Consider the following 18761-nt stretch of genomic DNA (forward strand, 5'->3'; position numbering starts at 1 on the left):
AGGGGGGGGGCGGTCAATGAACAAAGCTGACAAAATCATGGCCCTCAGGGACCTTAGCTTCTAGTAACGGAAGACATACAGCAAATATAATAAGTAAGTTAAACACACGAGTGGGCTTCCCAGGTGGCACTAGTGGTAAAGAACGCATGCCAACGCCAGAGACAAGAAGTGCAGGTTGGATCCCTAGGGCCGGGAGATCCCCAGAGAAGGGGATCTGCTCCAGTCTCCTTGCCTGGAGAATCCCGTGGACGGAGGAGCCTGGGGGGCTGTGGTCCACGGGACTGAAAAGAGTCAGGACACGACTGAAGCGACTTAGCACTAGCACTATACACATGCGTAACTGCTGCGGGGATAAATGGAGCAGAGGAGGAGGACAGGTGACACTGAGCAAAGGTGTGAATGAAGCCAGGGGGAGCAGAGCCACCAGGAGGGCAAAGAGGCAGCAGGCGGCAGACGGAGGGAAAGCACCTGGGCCCCGCGAGCGCCAGGCTGTGAAGATGCTGAGCAGCTGGAGGGTTAGGCACAAGATTACGCTCTGGCCTTTGTATTTAAAGGATCCCTCTGGTTGCATGTCAAGAATAGACCGACAGAGGCAAGAGAGGAAACAGGAAGAGCGGCTACGTCGCCTGCCATCGTCCACGCAAGAGAAGCTGTGGCGGGGAGCGGGGTCCTTCTGGGGAAAGTGTTGAGCAGTGATCAGATTCCAGGCACATTCTAAAGGAAGAGCCAGTGCCCTCCCTTACAGATCTAATCTGGTGTGCAAAAGAAAGGCTGGATCGAGGGGCTGTGAACTGAGATGGGAAAGACAGCAGGTAGACCGTGTCTGGACGGGAAGATCAGGAACTCCTTCTGGACATATCACATCTGAGATGCTTGCTAGATAGCCTGGTGGAGATACTGAAGAGGCGGCTGGATGCATGAGGTCTGATAAGGACAGCAGTTTGGGGATCATCAGCATACAATGCATGTAAAGACACGCTATCGGACCAGCCCACCAGGAAAGGGGGTGTGAGAAAGAAGAGCTGCCGGGGCCAAGCCTTGGGGTACACTGACTTTCAGAGCTCAGGGACATGAGGAACCAGCAAAGAAGCCTGAGGAAGAGCAACCAGAGGGAGAAGAAAACCGGGGGACTGGAGTGTCCAGGGAACTGAGTGAAGAAAGCGTGTCAGGGAGGAGGGGGTGATGCTGTGCGTCAAAGGTTACAAGGGATAATCACATCCGATGAGGACCAAGAACTGCCCTGGGACGAAGCCAGGCAGGAGCCACCGATGGCCCGAACAGTAGCCACGCTGGTGGAACTGGGTGGTTGGCAGGAAGCTTGCCTGAGTTCAGATGAACTCAGAAAAGAATAAGTGACAGCAGGCAGAGGCACCTGTTTCCAAGCACTTGGCTGTAAAGCAGCAGTGGGTGGGGGGCGGGCAGCAGAGGAGAGATGGGCATCCACAGAGAGCCGTCTTTATCACAGGAGAACCAGCAGCGGGTCTGAATACTTGTGATGGTGACCAGCCTTGGGGAACAAGAGGGATGAAGCAGGAGAGAAGGGAGGGAATGGGTGGCTTTGGTGGGTTTGCCAGTGGAGACAGGATCTCCTCAGGTGCCGGAGCCTCTTCTAGGCACAGGGGTGGCTCATGACAACCAAGACGGCAGAGCGTGTGAGCAGACACAGAGCGGAAGGCCCGCGGCAGTCCTCTTCTGCCAGCTCTCTTTTCTCAGGGAAAGGGAAGTCAGGTCAGCAGCAGCACATGAGGACGGGGACAGGCATCTCAGGACTGAGGGGGAAGGGCCAGCCGGCTGGGCGGGAAGGTGAGCAGGAGGGCAGGGAAGCAGCATGCACGACCGGCAGCGGGCTGAGAGAGCCCACCCGAGGCCCGTGGACAGGAACCTGGGGGCCAGGGCAGGCGGGCACGGCTCTTCTCCAGCCACGGTCATCTGCTGCGTGGGGAGGCCACCAAGCTGGGTTTCATCTGGGTCTGCGTTTTGCACAGCAGACTTCCCTGGTGGCTCAGATGGTAAAGCATCTGCCCACGATGTAGGAGACCAGGGTTCGATCCCTGGGTTGGGAAGATCTCCTGGAGAAGGCAATGGCAACCCACTCCACTACTCTTGCCTGGAGAATCCCATGGACGGAGGAGCCTGGTAGGCTACAGTCCACGGGGGTCACAAAGAGTCGGACATGACTGAGCAACTTTACTTTCTCTCTTTCCTTTTTGGACAGCACGTGTGAAGCGGCAAGAGGAGGGCGTGTGTGAAGGAAGTGAGGACACGCCACAGTGTGCTCAGGAAGGAACACCGAGGGTGCGGGAACGATGAGGCACGTGAGAGCCAAACCCGGACCGCTGTGAACACGGAGCCTGCCTGGGAGTCCCACCTAAACATCCTTGGTGGGAGCACAGGCTGAAGAAGAGACACAGAAGCTCCAGCTTATGGAGAATTTTAAGGAGGAAAAAAAAATTATTCTAATCCTATTAGCATTTAATAGGGATTCCTTTGAACCGGGAAATGCGCTTAAGATTTACGAAAAAAAACTCATCACTTAACCCTTCCCAGCCCAACCACCTACGGCTCTTTCCATTTCATAGGTGAGGACTCGGGAGCGCAGAGCAGGAAGCGACTGGCCCAGGCACACAATGCGAAGCCTGGAGCTGGTGCCCGAGACGGGCCCCTCCCAGGTATCAAGTCAACAGCCAAGGCTTTCTGGCTGCTTTTTTGCAAAATAAACAACAAGCTCCTTGAAGGCAGTGGTGCTGCGCCTCTGCCCGCCCCCAACCGCCACCTACACGGTTAAGGTACTGGGCTCCTGCCTGCCCTGCGCTTCGAGCACGGGGGTGGGGGGGATTGGCCATGACCGCGCTTCTCGTTGTGGTTATTGCTGATGCAAACAGCCACGTTCTTTATTTTGTCCATAAATTCCCTTCCTAATAACAATAAGGCATGCCAGGGCTCTGGCCTCCTGCCTTATTACACCACCTGAGGAGTGAGATAATCACCCAGAAATGGACTGCCTGTTGTGCATTTTATTACTTGAATGCAAAGTGATTCGATTCAAGAAACACTTAGTTGAAGACAGAATGGGAAAAAAAAAATAGTAATCATATGAAAAGTAATTCCTCCTAATGCTGCTGAGTGCACTGCAGGGAACAAGCCTCTTCCAGCGGGAGAGTGGTCTGGATGACCTGTTGGGCCTTCTCCGATCCTCTTTTCTACCAACTGCAGGACTGTGAAAGCTAGTGAAACTTCAATTACAACAGGAATATTTCAGAGAGCCAAATCCGGACAGCTCTGAACACGGAGCCTCCTGTCTGGGTGTCCCACCTAAACATCCTTGGTGGAAGCACTTGCCAACCAACTCTGCTCTCAACCATTCACTCTCCAGCCAGTGCTGCAGGCGTGAGTGGAGGGCCAGAAAGAAGACCCACCCGGCCCTCCCAGGAGCTCGAGACCTAACTCAGGATTTGAAGAAAACGGCACGTGTTTCAAAGAGCAAGAACGAGGTACTCGGCAGCACGCCCGGCTGCCCTGACAGCTCACGTAGAGTCACAGTGATGCCTTGTCTTCCTGACCTGCATCTCCCGGCTCAGGGGCTGGCTTCAAGACTTTGCCCAAGAGACGTCCTCGGGGTCCATCTCAACAGGACTGGAGCTATTATTGCATTTCCAGATTCCTCAAGCAGACAGAACATGGTTTTCCATTGTTACTAATACTATTATTTTCTCTGTGCATTTCTTTTCCATCCAAAAAAAAAAAAATTTAGTTTTAAAAGGCTATTGAAGCAGACATACAGCTTTCAGTGGTTCTTTAAATGTGGTCCCTGAACCAGCTATACCAACATCACCTGGGGCCTTTTCAGAAATGCAAATTCCCAGGCTCCACCCAGACCGACCAACCTGAATCTCCCGGGTCGGGGGGCCCAGCCGTCTGTGTTTTAATAACAAGCTGGGACCACTACTTCACAAGAACCTGAAGCTGATTTACAAGGACAAGTCTATAGTTTTTAAGGAAGCTCATGAGGAAAGTTCCCAGTTTGACATCAAAATGGAGTTAAAAGACCAGCACATGCTGTATTTAGGGGATTCAACCACCGTCACCTCACAAGAACCCATTTTTCTGGCCACTGGCTAATCATCAGCCTTGTGAGTTAGATACCGCTATCCCCATTTCTAGCCTCCCTGGTGGCTCAGACGATAAAGCATCTGCCTGCAAAGCAGGAAACCCAGATTCAATCCCTGGGTCGGGAAGATCCTTGGGAGAAGGGAATGGCAACCCACTCCAGTACTCTTGCCTGGAAAATTCCATGAACAGAGGAGCTTGGCGGGCTCCAGTCCACAGGGTCACAAGAGTTGGACACAACTGAGCAACTAACGCTTCATTTCATGTTTCATCCATTTTCAGAGGCAGAGAAATGAAACACTAGCAGGAAAAGCCAGATTTACTCATGAGGCCAAGACCCAGAGTCCCCAGGCTTTTTGCCCAACTGTGCCAGGGGTGTGCACTGGCCCAGGTGCCTGTGAGTGGTCTGCGGGCAAGCTCACACCAACACAGAGATAAGAACCATGAAGTCTGTACATATTAACAGAGCGATAAAAAAAAACCTATCAATGGTCAAGAAAGGGTACCCTGCATTTGCAAAACAGTCTAACGGTTCTGCAACCTCCTCAACAGAACATGCAGAAAATTAAAAGCGAGCCATCTACACAGTGGAGAAGGCCATGGCAACCCACTCCTGTGTTCCTGCCTGGAAAATCCCACGGACAGAGGGGCCTGGCAGGCTACGGTCCACGGGACCGTAAAAGAGTCGGACACAACGTGGCGAATAAACACCATCTACATAAACAACTAGTCAAGCATTAGGATTCCTGGGTTCGTGGCACTAATGTGTGAAGCCCAGTCTGCCTCCCTCATCTGGGTCCCATACTCCCTTAAGATCTTAGAATTGGCTGGCAACCCCTCACTGCTCTAAACATAGGAATTATAAGAATGCAAGTTGATTTACAAATATATTTCAAATGATAGGGTATCGTAGAAAACAATTTAGCCAGTCATCTGAATTCAATTTAGTGAAAAATTCCCGGTTTATAAACTGACCTCCTTCCCAGCCAGCAGCCCGGACAGTCTGAGCCTCTCAGCCTTCCTCCATCCAGGGTCCCCACCCTCCGCTACACCAAGGTCTCCTCAGACCCCAGCGGGGGCTTTCACCTTCCTCCCAAACCTCATTTTCACAAACACGTTCTCTTGCAGCATAAATTTCACATCTACCCACATACACCACAAGACCCACCCACACCAGCTCAGAAATTAACTCAAAATAAAATACAAGGGACTCTCCTGGTGGTCCAGCAGTTGAGAATCCGCCTTGCAATGTAGGGGACGTGGTTCGATCCCTGGTCGGGGAACTAAGATCCCACAATGCCTCGGGGCAACTAAGCCTCAAGCCGCCACGGAAGACCCCCTCCCCATCGCGTGACGTGATGGTCCCGTGGGCCACAACTGAGACCCAACACATCCAAATAAATCACAAATAAATATTTCAAAAATATATATAACACAAGGCTCGCCAAGTCTGAGCAGGTGATTATTTACCACTATTATAAATAATATAGAACACGTGGAAATGGAAAAACATGTTTAGGACAAGGTTAAGAGGAAAGGTATACTATATACTCACGGTATAAAAATGTTATTTCCAAGGGTGGACAGGGTCTGTTTTATAGACAAAAATAGCTATGTTGGGATGGTGGTAACATCAGTCTTTAAACATTCTCTAATAAACATGCATCGAATTACTAGACATAAGTTTGAGCAAACACCAGGAGACAGTGAAGGGCAGGGAAGCCACAGCCAGGCGTGCCAGTCCACGGGGCCGCGAGGAGTGGGACATGGCTTAGTGAACTGAACGGCCGTAAACGTACGCTAGGTACATGACACGACGTGCCTGCCAGGGCCTACCCGGCCGCGCAGGACCCAGCTCCGGCCTTTGTCATCCTCCCCACCTGTTCCCCTCGGCTCCACGGGCCCCTCTGCCCAGCTCCCCCGTCCCGCTCCTCACCCGGCTAACTCCTCTCTCCTCCAGATCTGAACGTGCCCACTCCGTCCTTGGAGACATCCCCACTCCGTCCTTGGAGACATCCCCCTGCTCGCATCATCCACATCCTCCTCGTAGAGTCTCTCATTACAGCCTGTCCTTCCCCTGAGCTGCACGCATCTCAGCAGGTAATTATGCCTTCATTTGGGAAATTATACACTTCATTATAGACTGCATGAAATAAAACAGTGGTTTGATGCTACGGTACCCCCCGCCCCAGTACACCCAGCACACCTCTGCAGCTCCAAAAGTATTTGTAAAATTAATGAAGGCAGGATTTTCACAGCCTGGTCATCCAAACAGCATTCTCCTCCCAAAATGCACACGTGCACACACACACACACACACACACATACACTCACACCCCGCCACTCCTGGATTTTGTTCCAGATCCTAACTCTCTTTCCCATTAGCCAAGGTACAAGTCTTGGCATCATCTGTGATTTCTCACTCTCATCCCCTGTACTGAGAACCAGTGACCTGAGTGAAAGGTTTTCTTAATTCGCATCCATGACCCTTAGGATTGTTGGATAGATGTTCTCTGTTAAGAACCATCAATGCCCCGAGAGCAGGAACCACATCTGATGACAGCGGTCCAAAAATAATGCTTCCTGAGTCTAACTGAATTGAATGCTGTGGGTTCAGGATCATTTATATCAGCATGAATGCCTTGCTGGCCCAGAACACAGAGCCTTAAAGCAAAAGAAAAAGCTTCTTGCAATTTTGCTTGTAATACACCTTCTCTACCATGGACACAAACACCTAATCTCAGAAAGTGCCTCAGAAACTCACTCTTACCTAACGATCATTTCCAGACTCACCACCACACCTAGTGTGCTGAGAGATGCGGCAACAGACGACAGAAAAACAAGCTGCTTCGGAGGAACTGACTGCACATCAGCCGTCAAATGGTTGTTCCCAACTCAAATACGGTCTCCCTGGCAGGCTTTTAAGACATGATTGCTGGAAATCACTGGGCCCTCCCCACTCCTGTGAGCCGACCAGGAGTGTTGAACGCGTCCTGTTTTTATCACAGCCGGCCCAGCAAGTCCTCGGATGTTGGCAAAGGGCACAGGCGATGGACTCCCCGCCTGAGCCCGGTACTGGGAAGCCGGGCAGCTGCTGCCACCTGCAGGAGCACACGGGGACCTGCGCCGTGCAGGGGGCTCTGCTGGCCCACGGGGAGGCATCTGCAGAGCTCGCCGTAGCTGTCTAACAGCCAGGGTCACACGGAGCACCCAACGGAGGACCCCAACTTCAAAATGTATGGGCCGATGCTTGCTGATACGATATGCAAGTTTCTTAGACAATTCTGGCCCCAGAAGCAGCATTTTGCACACGCCTGCTGGGTGAACAACAGAAAGAAACCAGACGGAAGTGATCATGGTTAACACCACCAGCTTTCTGAGCCCGGCACCGTCCAGGGAGCCCACCGCGCCCCTCCAACCCGTCAGCTGACACAGACCTTCAGGAGACAGCAGCGGCTCGCTGGCCCTGGGACTACTCCATGCAGTGCTGGGGGCGGTGAAGGTGTTTGTTTTGGTGCTATTTTGTTTCATTTCCTTCAAGAAAAACTATTTCTGAATTGGTGAATTCTGGAAATTAAGAAAGCGGCAGGGTTAGGCAGATTTTTTTGTTTAGCTCACCAAACCACGGGAACAGAGCCTTCGGGTCTGCAGAGCAATCTAGCGGTTTTGCAGGTTACTGGAGAGCTGTGCCCACCGCCACAGGCAGGTCCTGTACATGAATTTCACGCTAAATTTTGGGTTTCTCACGTAGAGATATTTTATGCCAGCACCATGAGCACCACTTCTCTTCCCATAACTCGAACTCACACACACTATACATACACAATACAAGCACATACCCACACACCACACACACGCACACATACACCAAAACCATATACACACATCACATACACAAATCACACACACACACACACAGACTACCGCCACATTTTAAAATGCTGACCTCCTTTCGTTACTTCCTTGCTTTAAGAACTCCAATTGCTTCCTACTGCCCTTCGGAGAAGGCAATGGCACCCCACTCCAGTACTCTTGCCTGGAAAATCCCATGGACGGAGGAGCCTGGAAGGCTGCAGTCCATGGGGTCGCTGAGGGTCGGACGTGACTGAGAGACTTCCCTTTCACTTTTCACTTTCATGCATTGAAGAAGGAAATGGCAACCCACTCCAGTATTCTTGCCTGGAGAATCCCAGGGACGGGGGAGCCTGGTGGGCTGCCATCTCTGGGGTCGCACAGAGTCAGACACGACTGAAGCGACTTAGCAGCAGCAGCAGCAGTAGCCCTTAGAAAGCTGACCATGGTCTGTAATGACAGCTGAGGCCTGCTTCTTTCTCCACGACTGGAATCTGGCCCTCTTTCTAAGTGGCCGCAGGGACTGTCTGCGGTACCTGGAGGACACCTGTGACGTTGGTCCCCCCACCCTCTCCACCCCTCCCTTCACTCCCCGAGTTCATCTTCATTCGTGTAGATTCCAGAAACAGCCCCTTAGATCGCATCCAGGTCTCCAACTCCCTTCTAATCCATCCTCCTCTGTGGCCAGGATCTCTCTTGCTAAAGCACACACACAGTTACATTACTCCCTGGCTTAAAAAACGTGCAAGGCAAAATTACCCATGTGCTAAAATTTCACAGAACTATGCTCCAAGAGAAAAAAGACTGAGTCCTGTCAATATGGGTGAAATCTGAATAAAGTCTCTATTTGGTACTAGGACTGCAGCAGGGACAGCACCCTGGTTTTGCTAAGAGTATTGTGCTTATTCTGTAAGATGGTACCATGGGGGAAGCTGGGGGCACATGGGAACTCTCTGTACTAATTCTGCAACTTTTCTGTGAATCTACATTTTTTAAATTAAAAAAAAAAAAACCACAACATGCATTTGTATGACTACTCCAGGTATATAGACTGAAGTCAGACTCCTAATTGTGGGGTATAAGGTCACTCACATCGTTAATAACCTGGCCACAAGAAACTTCCAGACACCACAGCTTCATGCCCGCTGCACTTCACACAAAAGCCAAATGAATATACCACGCAGTTCCTCACCTCTGTGTACTGGGTCGTGCTCCTGCTCGAATTTTTCAGTCCTGCTAGAATTTCCTTTTCCACCACACTTCATCTTTCAAGACCGAGGGTAGAGCCCCCTCTTTCATGAGGCCTTCCTATCCTCCTTAAAAGTAATCATGCCTTATATAATCCAGAAAAGAAGAAAACTCTAATTCAAAAAGACACATGTCTTAGCAGCACAACCTAAGTGTCCATTCACAGATGAATGGATAAAGAAGTTGTGAGACATAATATATATATGTATATATATATATATATAATATCCCATTTTTCTCAGCCATAAAAAGGAAGGAAATAATGCCATTTGCACCAACATGGATGGACCCAGGACTGTCACACTACGTGAAGAAAGTGAGAGAAAAATAAGTATCATATGATCTTTTCTACATGCAGCCTTTAAAAAAAATTATAGAAAGGAACTTATTTACAAAGCAGAAATAGAACTCACAGACATAGAAAATAAACTTATGGTTACTAGATGGGAAAGTGGGGAGGGATAAATTGGGATTGGGGGGTCGACAGATATACTGCACTACATAAAAAACAGGGAAACAGCAAGGGCCTACTGAGGACCAGAGGGAATGAACTGTACTCAGCGTCCTGTATGGCTGTAACTGAGGGGCTTCCCCGGTGGTCTAGCGTGTAAGCCTCTGTGCTCCCAATGCAACGGCAGCCAGATCCCACACGTGACAACTAAGTTCATATGCCACAACTAAACATCCCACATGCTGCAACTAAGACTCAGTGCAGCCAAATAAAATATTAAAAAAAAACCTATAATGAGAAAGACTCTGAAGAAAGATAGGTAGGTGCATAATCGAATCACTCTGCCGTACAGCTGAAACTAACACAACATTGGTTTTTGTCTGTTTTTAATTTTATTTTTGGCCACAATGAATGGCACGCAGGATCTTAGTTCCCCAACGAGGGATCAAACTCATGCCTCCTGTGGTAGAATTCAACCACTCAGCTACCAGGGAGGTCCCAATTCAACACGGTTAACCGGGGGGGGGGGGGGGGGGGGGGAGGGTGTGTGTGAGGGTGTGTGTGTGTGTGTGTGTGTGTGTCTGTGTCTGTGTGTGTCTGTGTCTGTGTGTCTGTGTGTGTGTGTCTGTCTGTCTGTCTGTCTGTCTGTGTGTGTGTCCAGTTGTCTGACTCTGTGCATCCCCATGGACTGCAGCCTGCCGGGCTCCTCTGTCCACGAGACTTTGCAGGCAAGAATACTGGAGTGGGGTGCCATTTCTCTAGCCCCACATCTACCTTCACTTTGATTCTCGGCTTCCAGGCTTTTCTCTCGGCTGTTTATCTGTCGCCCCTACTCGCCAGGGAGCCCCTCCCATGCAGACAGCCAGCTGCACTCACCATCTTTACTCAGCACCTGCCACAGGGCCTGGCACACAGGGCACACTCTGTTCATCCTTGTTCTGGGGGGACCGTGGCTATTAACAGCTAACATGGCCAGGGTAAGGAGCCTGGACTCACTTCACCCTCGACCTTGAAAGCTAACCAGTGTTCTCAGCATGAGCAAGGCAATGCAATGAGTTCTTTAGGTCACCCCCGGCCTGACGTCGTCCTCAGTTTAGGTTTTCTAAATAAAGAGAATTCTAAGACATTCATGAATATGAGTCTATCAAAACGTATAGTAAGGTTGAAATTAGCAAGGAAAATAAAACCAGTGCCCTCCAAACAAACACCAAGTCACAGACCATCAAATACACTTACTAACCACTGGCAAAAACACGATTAGAAGGCTATCCTACGGATGTATTTGTTTATTTGTCAGATAAGCACTGATGTCCAGTTTTTAACAGATGCTATTTATATCAGAATCATAACAAAAGTGCCATCCATCTGCCTTGGCATCCAGAGAAAACATAATTCAACACGAGAGTAAGAAACGTGCACAGCCCAACAGAAATGGCATCAGAAGCGAAAACTGTTGGAACTGGAATCATGGCGCGGGGAGGGGGGTGGAATTATCACTTGACAAAACTGGGGACAAGTTGCAAGCAGCACAGAAGATTTTGGCAGCTAAATCCAGATCCTTGAGAAAAATCTTCTCCCCATCTATTCTGACATCAAATGATGTTCTGTCGCAGCAGGGGCACATTCACTTTAAAGCTCCCTTCTGGACCTTCTACACACTTACTCCCGCATTTACTGAGCATCAGGGTTTAGAGTCAAGAAGACATGGAGTCACAATTGGTTCCATTATCGACCATGCAGACTTGCAAGGTAATTAACCTCCTCGTCATCCAGTTTTCTCATTTGCAAAATGGAGATAATATCTCTCTTTAAATCAAGTATTCTTACCAGGTGGCTCAGTGGTAAACAATCCACCTGCTAATCAAGACACAGGTTTGATCCCTGCGTTGGGAAGATCCCCTGGAGAAGGAAATGGCAACCCACTCCAGTATTCTTGCCTGGAGAATCCCATGGACAGAGGAGCCTGGCGGGCTGCAGTCCATGGGGTCACAAAGAGTCGGACACGACTGAGCGACAGCATGCACGCACATTCTTAACCTGGGATCTATGGACAAGGTTCACGCGTGTGCACTTCCGGACCTTCAAACTCTCTGAGATTAAATTCCAAAGGGTGTGAGAGGTGATTTTTCCACAGGGAGGATACATGGCTTCCACCAGGCCCTCAAGGTGCAAGTGACCCACAATGGTTGAGTGAAGCCCTCTACAGGCTGATGCTAGAACTTCCCTGGTGGGCCAGTGGTTAAGACTTTGCCTTCCAATGCCGGGGGTGTGGGTTCGATCCCTGGTTGGAGAACTAAGATCCCACATGCCACGGGGCATGACCCCAAACAACCAACCAAACAAAAAAAGCTGTCGCAGGACCCAGATAATGTATCTAAAGAGACTGACACGCAGTAGGCTGTGCACACTCCTTGGTGGCTGCCACAGACTTTAGGTCCTGGGAAGGCAGAGCAAGAAAAATCAGAGCCCAGGTGGAAGGCAGGGAGACCGTTACGGTGCAAGGTGCTAAGCATGGTCTTGGGTTTTACGGGAAGGGCAAAAAAGGATGGCAGACCAAAGTCAGTCCAGAAACGGCCCAGCAGGAGAAAATGACAGGGAGGAGCCCCCAAAGGCAAAGGAGGGTGGCTGACCATCTCCGCAGTGTCCTCACTGCCTGGACCAGGGCCTGGCGCATGGCAGGTGTTCAATAGGTAACTGCTAAGCACACAAATGACTGGAACCAACCCCGGGGACCTGATAACACCATTTACCGAAAAACAAAATTCAGGAGGTGTTCCTGAAAATTTCTATTCTGCTGGCTATTGTTTAATCTTATTCTGTTATGTATTTTGTAAATTTTGACTCTGATTTGTGCCTTGTACTACTCAAAAATTCTATACAAATGCAACAGTCTACATTTGTTTCCCTTAATAGCTAGGACACTGAGCCTACACGCTGGGCACTCCGTGTTAAACCGGATCCTCTGGGACTTGCTGATGAAGCCCCGGAGAAACGTCCTTTCGATGGAGGCATTAGAAACACTTTCTTTTTTCCAGAGGAATTAAAATGCCTTATTTGCCTGGACAAAATAACTTCAACTTCTTTCTTTTTTTGGTTGTTTTAAATTTTCTTTTTCCTGAGTTTAAGAAGTTCATAGCTAATAAAACAAAAGAGAGGCAGATGCACAAATAGAGAGAGCAAATCAGTGGTTACCAGTGGGGAGAGGGAAGGGGGGACGGGCAAGACGGAGGTGAGGAGGAAAACGGGGCTGTTACGGGATTACGTGAAATCATTTGTGAAATTTTTAAAAAGTATAAACCACTATAAAAAAATTTAAAGACTCTTTCATTTGATTAAAAATAAACAAAAAAAGAAGCTCACAGCCAAATTTGCAGCCCAACTATATTAATCATTACGAATTATCTGACTATTCTTTCTTGAAGTTACTTTCCTATTTACCATATTGTACGCATTGTTACAAGTCCCCTCAAAGCCCAGTGCAGACGTGTGGAGGGATGTGCAGAGCACACACATCTCTGAGAGCGTGAGAGGACTGGCTGAGAAAGCAGGCTCTGTCCCCAGGCAGTCCTGGAGCAGAGGCCACATGCCAGCACCTATCTGTCGTGCAGCCCTCTTTGTAGCTGCTCTACATCCTTGCTACCTCATCTATAAAATGGGAACAATAACTGTACTGTTTCCTAGGCAAGAAGCACTCGATTTAAAAAAGGTAATGAGAGGTTCCAAACTGAGCCTGGAACACAGTGAGTGCTCAGTATTAGCCAGGAGGAGCAATGGTAATAGAAATAGTCAAACTGCAGAAAAACAGGTGAAAAGATAACGGTGGTGCCTGAAACATATTAAACAAAATAGCAGTAAAAGTTTGAAACCAAGAGAAAAAAAGTAGAAAACGAAGCTCTTTCCTACTGGAAGTGTATCATGTTCATATGTTATCTCCATTCACAGAGTTTCCCCAAACATTCCTTCCCTTTACATCTCCTCTTCTAAATGGCATGGATGTCCTAGATAGCACTGTGTGGAATGTGAATCAACATTTAACTAATATAAAGATCCAATCTGTATAACTGCACAAACCTAGATCTGGAGTGAAAGTTGCTCAGTCATGTCCGACTCTTTGCAACCCCAGAGACTATACATAGAATAGCAAGAAGAGATAAAAAAGCCTTCTTCAGCGATCAATGCAAAGAAATAGAGGAAAACAACAGAATGGGAAAGACTAGAGATCGCTTCAAGAAAATTAGAGATATCAAAGGAACATTTCATGCAAAGATGGGCTCAATAAAGGACAACAATGGTATGGACCTAACAGAAGCAGAAGATATTAAGAAGAGGTGGCAAGAATACATGGAAGAACTGTACAAAAAAGATCTTCATGACCCAGATAATCATGATGATGTGATCACTCACCTAGAGCCAGACATCTTGGAAAGTGAAGTCAAGTGGGCCTTAGAAAGCATCACTATGAACGAAGCTAGTGGATGTGATAGAATTCCAGTTGAGCTGTTTCAAATCCTGAAAGATGATGCTGTGAAAGTGCTGCACTCAATATGCCAGCAAATTTGGAAAACTCAACAGTGGCCACAAGACTGGAAAAGATCAGTTTTCATTCCAATCCCAAAGAAAGGCAGTGTCAAAGAATGATCAAACTACCGCACAATTGCACTCATCTCACACACTAGTAAAGTAATGCTGAAAATTCTCCAAGCCAGGCTTCAGCAATACGTGAACCGTGAACTCCCTGATGTTCAAGCTGGTTTTAGAAAAGGCAGAGGAAATTGCCAACCGGAGATCAAATTGCCAACATCTGCTGGATCATGGAAAAAGCAAGAGAGTTCCAGAAAAACATCTATTTCTGCTTTATTGACTATGCCAAAGCCTTTGACTGTGTGGATCACAATAAACTGTGGAAAATTCTGAAAGAGATGGGAGTATCAGACCACCTAACCTGCCTCTTGAGAAAGCTGTATGCAGGCCAGGAAGCAACAGTTAGAACTGGACATGGAACAACAGACTAGTTCCAAATAGGAAAAGGAGTGCATCAAGGCTGTATATTGTCACCCTGCTTATTTAACTTCTATGCAGAGTACATCATGAGAAACGCTGGACTGGAAGAAACACAAGCTGGAATCAAGATTGCCGGGAGAAATATCAATAACCCCAGATATGCAGATGATACCACCCTTATGGCAGAAAGTGAAGGGGAGCTAAAAAGCCTCTTGATGCAAATGAAAGAGCGAAAAAGTTGGCTTAAAGCTCAACATTCAGAAAACGAAGATCATGGCATCCAGTCCCATCACCTTATGGGAAATAGATGGGGAAACAGTGGAAACAGTGGCAGACTTTATTTTGGGGGGCTCCAAAATCACTGCAGATGGTGACTGCAGCCATGAAATTAAAAGATGCTTACTCCTTGGAAGAAAAGTTATGACCAACCTAGATAGCATACTCAAAAGCAGAGACACTACTTTGCCGACTAAGGTCCGTCTTGTCAAGGCTATGGTTTTTCCTGGGGTCATGTATGGATGTGAGAGTTGGACTGTGAAGAAGGCTGAGTGCCGAAGAATTGATGCTTTTGAAGTGTGGTGTTGGAGAAGACTCTTGAGGGTCCCTTGGACTGCAAGGAGATCCAACCAGTCCATTCTGAAGGAGATCAGCCCTGGGATTACTTTGGAAGGAATGATGCTGTAGCTGAAACTCCAGTACTTTGGCCACCTCATGCGAAGATTTGACTCATTGGAAAAGACTCTGATGCTGGGAGGGATTGGGGGCAGGAGGAGAAGGGGACGACCGAGGATGAGCTGGCTGGATTGCATCACGGACTCGATGGACGTGAGTCTGAGTGAACTCCGGGAGTTGGTGATGGACAGGGAGGCCTAGCATGCTGCGATTCATGGGGTCGCAAAGAGTCGGACACGACTGAGCGACTGAACTGAACTGAGACTATACAGTCCATGGAATTCTCAAGGCCAGAATACTGGAGTAGGGAGCCTTTCCCTTCTCCAGGAGATCTTCCCAACCCAGGGATCGAACCCAGGCCTCCTGCATTACAGGCAGATTCTTTACCAGCTGAGTTACAGGGGAAGCCAGATCTGGGGTAATTTTAGATAAATACATTTTACAAAAAGGTCAGTTCTCTTGTGATATTTAAAGGAAGAAAGTGACTTTAGCTTCTTGCCTCATTACACTTTCTCATCTATATTAAACAGCTTATTTTTCAACCCTGGCAGGGGAAGGAGTCATCCAAGAGAAACTTCAGTGACTCTCCTCATCTACTAACCTTAAACATTCACTTGATCTGTCAAGAGGCTTTACGAAAGCAACTGTCTTGTTAACAGCCAGTGGGCTCCCAGTGGATTCCTGCTCCAGGCGGGCCCCAGACTCCTGAGCATTCTGCTAGAGCTGGTTCTGTCTCCATGTGCCAGTCAGCTGGAGGGGTCACAGCAAGGGCGATGCAGAGATCTCTGCACGGGAGAGGTGGACAGCTGCAAAAGGGTAGGGACACGAAAGACAAAGGGGACAGCAGATTTAATGTCTCCGGTAAGCAATTCTTGACAAATATCTACAAGCACAGGCACCTGCCATGAGCCAGTCCCTAAACTCATGGTGGTGTTCCCATGAGCACAGGTGACTGAAATAAATCCTTGCCCTCCTAAAGCTTGCAGTAAGGCTGAGTAGGAGACAAACATGTTCACAGATAATCAAAGGGCCCTTGCCTGATTCACTTTCAGTTCCCCAGATTTAGCCAAGTAAACACATCTGTTGAAGGCAATGGATAAAAGAGAAGGAACAGCAGTATGTGAAAGTTGAAAATAAAAAAACAATTTTACATCATTTCTGTAAGTCCACTCATTTAGTGGCCCACAAAATTTAAGAAACATTATTAAATTAGTCCTCTTGAAAACGAAATAAGAGTCTTCTTAACAGGGGCAAGGCATCCTGAAAGGCAAAGATTTTCAGGACAGAAGGAAAAGGAAGTACGGAGTAATTCAGCCAATGGTCTTAAATAACCGCTGAACATTTCAGAGAGTGCTTCCAAACAGAGTTCTGAGGGAGGCAGGGATCACTCCTGCAGTTTGAGGAAGAGGAATGTTCGAGAAAGCCTGAAGATTCTGACATGAGACAGAAGTGCTCAGTTTGAATTCTGGCCCTGCAACTTCTAGTGGTGTGATTCTCAGGGACAGACCCCTTCACCCTGCGGGGTTCAAGTCCTCATCTACAAGGCGGAACTTAAAATAGTCGAAAGGCTGCTGTGGGGACAAACGGAAGTAGAAAACATGAGTCAGAGTGATGTGACCCTCAGAGAGACTGGGAGACAGATTCACCGCCTTCTACGTTGTTTATAGTCGGTCTTTATAGAAATATATAAAGGATGGGGCTATTCACTGCAGGAGAGTATTCACTCTGGGAGATAGTGGACAGAGAAGGCTGGCGAGCCGCAGTCCATGGGTTCGCAGAGTCAGATGTGACTGCGCGACTGAAAAATAACAACGAATTCACCGCAGGAGCCCCCAGACCCGACAACGGCTCCTGGCACAGGCAAGCGCGCCACATACACACGTGCGCGAAACGAGTAAACGGGTCACTACCGCCTCTTAGCCACAGACAAGGAGGGGATGCGACGTGTCCCGGGGCTGTGGCACCCCAGAGCTGTCCTCCCGGGCCCTCCTCAGCGCCCCCCACACTCCCCGCTGCGGGCTCGTGCGCTCTTGCCGAGGCCGCTCCGCCTTACCCCGGCCCCTTTCTCAATCCTCCGACTCATGGGAGCCAACTCCGCGCGCGGACTCCAGGGCCCCCTGGCCGCAGAGGACCAGCCCACGCGGTGTCGCTAGGACGCTGTTGCCCGAGCGACGACGGCGCTCGCTGACTGGAGAACATGTTTCCCCACCCGGGAAGAAACGGAGCTCCGATTGGCCAAGTAGACTAGGAAGTTGTCGCCGAGGGGGCGTGGCCAGGCCTGCCCGGTGGCTCCGCCCCCCGCCACGGGGGAGGAGCTTCCGCCCGAGGTCATGGCCTCCGGGGAGCTGGTACCCCGGCGAGAGTCAAGGTGGCGGGCAATGCGGGAGAGCTTTTCTGTTAACCTGGCCGTCGCGCGAGCTGTCGGACGGGTCGCAGAGTACCTCTTCGAGCCGCGTGGCCGGGGGAGGTTAGTCTCATCCTGCGAAGCAGACTCCTCACCTGTTAAAAAAAAACCAAGCGTACCCACCCAGAGCCTGGGGTCAGGATGAAGAAAGTCCACGTGAAAGTCGCTCAGTCGTGTCCGACTCTTTGCAACCCCATGGACTAGTCCGTGGAATTCTCCAGGCCAGAATACTGGAGCGGGTAGCGTTTCCCTTCGTAACGGGATCTTCCCAACCCAGGGATTGAACGCAGATCTACCCGCATTGTAGGCAAATTCTGTAGCAGCTGAGCCGCAAGGGAAGGCCTTAGGATGAAGGCAGGTGTCTAAGCCCCGACCGCGTCTGCGCCCTTCCTGCGTGTTAGCACTTAGCGATTCTGATTGTCGCCTCCTGTGTCCAGTTGTGTCCTCCTGGTGATCTGGGGAAAAGGCAGGACAAGGCTGCTTTTCCCAGCCTGGTATCCTCCGCGCTCACATCCCGGTCTTCCTCCAACCCCAGTAGATAGGTAAATAAATAGTTATCCAATGAGCCAGTTTTTTACCATGCTCACAGGCTGACTAGCAATTCAGTAAGTCATGTGGATAATGGTGTGTGGTTTAGTCGCTCCTGTCCAACTCTTAGGACCCAATGGACTGTAGCCCACCAGCTCCTCTGTCCATGGGATTTCCCATTGGAAATACAGGAGTGGGTTGCTGTTCCCTTCTCCAAGGGAATCTTCCTGGACCCAGGGACCAAACCTAGGTCTTCTGCATTGCAGGCAGGTTCTTGACTTCCTAAGCCATCAGGAAAGCCCAGTAATAGTAGCTATAATGTGGCTGACTCCTCGGAGCACTGCGCTTACCCAGGCGCCTATCTAAATACTTTACGTGCACTTAATCTTCATTTATCTTTATAACAGCCCTAGGACATAGGTTCTAGGAGTAATTATTCCCATTTAACAGATAGGACACTAAGGCACAGACAGGCACAGTGAGTCAGTGGCAAAAGCA

General features: G+C 49.2%; 1 protein-coding gene across 4 annotated transcripts in view; it reads right to left on the bottom strand.

The window, feature by feature from the left end:
- EFCAB6 (EF-hand calcium binding domain 6) overlaps positions 1-17493 on the bottom strand; it is a 266713-nt gene extending 249220 nt beyond the window's left edge. For all 4 annotated transcript variants that reach the window (XM_042247852.1, XM_042247853.1, XM_042247851.1 and 1 more), the window contains exons 1-2: positions 17385-17493; positions 15933-16137 (exon numbers count right to left, since the gene is read on the bottom strand). The gene's annotated coding sequence lies outside the window, so the exon portion shown is untranslated. The remainder of the gene's footprint in view (positions 1-15932; positions 16138-17384) is intronic.
- Between the last annotated feature and the right edge of the window lie 1268 nt (positions 17494-18761).

Source organism: Ovis aries, chromosome 3 (assembly GCF_016772045.2).
Source record: "Ovis aries strain OAR_USU_Benz2616 breed Rambouillet chromosome 3, ARS-UI_Ramb_v3.0, whole genome shotgun sequence".
Lineage (NCBI taxonomy): Eukaryota > Metazoa > Chordata > Mammalia > Artiodactyla > Bovidae > Ovis > Ovis aries.